Genomic DNA, 4154 nt, shown 5'->3' with positions numbered 1-4154 from the left:
AAAGTGGAGCACTCATACAAGACATCCTTGGTGTCTCAAGTCTAAGGACCAAATACACCATTGGGACTACGGAATCGCTATCTAATAATAAGGCATCATCAACCATCCAGCATTCCTTAAGTGGATCAATCAGTGAACTCATTCCTCAATGAGCACCTGTATTGTATCCCTAGTGTCCCTACACGAGCAGCTATGAGATCAACTGCATCCATCGTATGAACGGGTATACAACACACCAATCTGTCCAGTTATCTCGATGTCCTACTCGAGTGGATTATTTAGGATCTATGTTTAAAGGCGAATCAGTCTCATTATTATGATCTCATCACGATCCGATTCCCATTACATAGATACAAGGACATCAATATATATATATATATATATATATATATATATATATAAAATAGTCAATATAAAGTAATAAAATACTAAAATATAATAAGCAAAAAGACTACTTGTCAAGTCACACATACCATCACTCACGTGATTGGCTTGCTGGGCACCTATGACTAGCAATATCCCACTTGCCCTAAAGTCAATCACATATGTGTCTGATCTCCATCAGACTCCTGTGACGCTCAATGACAATATGAGACAACGGCTTTGTTAGTGGATCTGTAATATTATCTTCGAATGGAACTCTTTCCACTCCTACATCTTCTCAGGTCACAATCTCTCTGATTAGGAGGAACCTCCTTAGAACACTTCTAATAAGACCTGGGTTCATTCACTTGAGCAATCACCCCATTGTTGTTACAATATAAGGAAATCGGCTCTTGACTACTTAGCACGACTCTCAGATCTGTGATGAATTTCTTCATCCAGACTTCCTCATTTGCTGCCTATACTGTAGCAATATACTCCACCTCTGTGGTCAAGTTAGCAGTAGTATCTTGCTTGGAACTCTTCCAGCATACTGCTCCTCTATTCAGGGTATACACATACCCCAAATTCGACTTGCTATCATCGATATCAGACTGAAAACTTGGGTCCGTGTAGCCTTCAACCCTGAAGCTACTATCTCCATATACTAGTAAAAGATCCTTAATCCTTCTCAAGTACTTAAGGATACACTATTTTACTTTCTAGTGCTCCAACCTTGGATCCGCCTGATACCTACTCGTGACACTTAGAGCATACACTATATCAGACCTGGTATATAGCATGACATACATGATAGACCCTATTACTGATGCATAGGGTATCCTATCCATGTTCGTCCTTTCTTTATGAGTCTTTGGAGACATACTCCTAGAAAGCGATATCTCATGTCTCATCGGTATGAGACTTCTCTTGAAATTTTTCATGCCAAACATTTTGACAATGGTGTTGATCAGGATGTCATCCACATTAACACTAAAAAGGTGATAGCGCTCCCACTTACCTTCTTGTTCTTTTATACACAATGCTCATCTTCAATATTAACAAAGTTATAAGATCTGATTGCCTCATCAAATTTTAGGTTTTAACTTCGAGAAGCTTGCTTTAGTCCATAAATGGATCCAAGCAACCTGCACATCTTATCTGGGCAGTTTTTAGACACGAATCCATCGAGTTGTATCATATACACCTCCTCCTAAAGGTTCCCATTGAGGAATATGGTTTTCACATTCATCTGTCAGATCTCATAATCATAGTGTACTGCAATAGTCAATAGAATTCAGATAGATTTTAGTATTGCTACGGGCCAGAAGGTTTCATCATAATCAACACCTAACCTTTGACGATACCCCTTAGCTACTAGCCTTGCTTTATAGGTCTTTACTTTTCTATCTACTCATCTTTTTCTTAAAAATCCATTTGCAACTAATGGGTACAATACCCTCGGGCGCATCAACTAGGTTCCAAACCTTGTTGGAGTACATGGAATCCATCTCAGAATTCATGGCTTCTTGCCTCTTCCCATAGTCTATACTCATAATAGTCTCCTCGTAGGTCTAAGGATCAATATTTTCAACATCCTCTCCTCTAATATGTCTCATATATCTCTCGGGAGGATGAGATACTCTGTCGGACCTACGTAAAGTTGGAACTTGTGTATTAGGTACTTGAACGGACTCGGGTTATAGAGTGGTGCTTGAGCTAGGTTCTCCAACCTCGCTCAACTCTATCGTGCTCCTACTGTTTCCACCAAGAATGTGTTCCTTCTCAAAGAACATTGCTCTCTTAGCTACAAAGAACTTTTGGTCCTCAAGATGATAGAAATAATACCCATAAGTTTTCTTGGGATATCCCACGAAGTTACACTACTCCGTCCTTGATTCAAACTTATCGGAGTTATGTCTTTTAACATGGGCATGACATCCCCAAATCTTAATAACATTAAGATCAGGTTTCTTCCCTTTCCAAATCTCATATGGTGTCGAGACTACCGACTTAGTTGAAACTCTATTCAGAAGGTAAGCTATGGTCTCTAGGGCATATTCCCAAAATGAGATAGATAGGTTAGCGAAACTCATCATGGACCATACTATGTCAAATAATGTATGATTCCTCTTTTCAGATACACTATTGAGTTGAGGTGTATAAGGAGGTGTCCATTGGGATAGAATCCTATAGTCCTTGAGGAACTGGATAAACTCTATACTTAAGTACTTACATCCTCGATCTGATCGAAGAGTCTTCATACTCTTTTTAGTCTAGTTCTCCACTTCATTCTTATACTATCTGAATTTCTCAAGGCTTCGGACTTATACTTCATTAAGTACACATATCCATACCTTGAGAAATCATCAGTAAAGGTAATGAAGTAGGAGTATCCACCAATGGCATGAGTTGACATTGGTCCACATACATCACTATGTATGAGTTCCAACAGCTCAGTGACTCTCTCTCTAATTCCACTAAATAGAGAGTTGGTCAGTTTTCCACGAAGTCAAGGCTCGCAAGTTGCATATGACTCATAGTCAAATGGATCTAGATATCCATCCTTTAGCAACTTTTGAATCCTTCCCTCATGGATGTGACCTAGCCTACAATGCCATAGGTATGCACTATTCATCTCATCTTGTTTCCTCTTAGACATACTTACATTCATGATATGTGGAGTAGTTTCTAGCATAAACAAGTCATTATGCAATATTCCTCTTGCCAATCTCCTCGACTTTGCCAGAATCTATAATAAATTACAAATATGATAAGCAATACTCGTATCCAATACCAATGCACTATCATAAAACTCTGACAATTGGAGATTGATCATGAATGTACCTGAAGCTTCTCCAAACTTTTGTTTCGCTCTCTCTGCAAGGTACTCTTTGCAGTTCCTCTTTCAGTGCCCATCTTTGCCATAGTAGAAGCATTGGTCTTTGTCCTTTGCTGGGTCTTTCTTAGCAACCTTTGCTTTACTTGGTCTGCGCTTGCCCTTGCCCTAGCCCTTTTTAAGGGACTTTTCTGCTTTTGTTTTCTTTCTGGTCTCACCAGTGTAGAGAACTGGCTTCTTCTTTTTGATAGTGCTCTCTGCCTCCCTCAACGTATTGAGGAGCTCTAGGAGAGTCACCTCAAGTTTGTTTATATTAAAATTCATTATGAACTGTGAAAAGGAATCTGGTAGGGACTGAAGCATAATGTCCACACACAAGTTATCTTCTAGGACCATTCCTAAACCTGTGAGTTTCTCTATCCACTCAATTATCTTTAGGACATGGTTCTGAACCGATGTCCCCTCAGTCATCCTAGTGCGAAAGAGGCTATTGGATATCTCATATCGATGAGTCCTTCCATGTTCCTCAAATAGTTTGTGGACATATAGAAGAATGGATCTGGCATCCATCTTTTCATGCTATCTCTGTAACTCAGGAGACATGGAGCCCAACATGTAACACTAAGCAAGAGTGGAGTCATTAATATACTTCACGTAGCGAGCGATCTCATCCTTGCTTGCCCCTTCCTTGGGCGTAGGCATCATTGTATAAAGGACATATGCAATTTTCTCCGCCGTGAGAACAATTCTCAAGTTACGGACTAATTCGTATAATTTGGACCAGTGAGGCGGTTGACATCAAGTATGCCATGTAAGATATTTGAAAGCGACATTTTTTGAAAATAAAGATGCAGCATAAATAAAAAACATGCAGATTTTACAGAAAATAAATAATCAAGGTATGAACTTCTATCTTAATATGCTCCCACTATTTTTCTAGCGAGTCATGCGA

Source organism: Musa acuminata, chromosome BXJ3-8, assembly GCF_036884655.1.
Source record: "Musa acuminata AAA Group cultivar baxijiao chromosome BXJ3-8, Cavendish_Baxijiao_AAA, whole genome shotgun sequence".
Classification (NCBI taxonomy): Eukaryota; Viridiplantae; Streptophyta; class Magnoliopsida; order Zingiberales; family Musaceae; genus Musa; species Musa acuminata.
The sequence above is the reverse complement of the archived record's forward strand: the minus strand, read 5'-3'. Positions refer to the sequence as shown.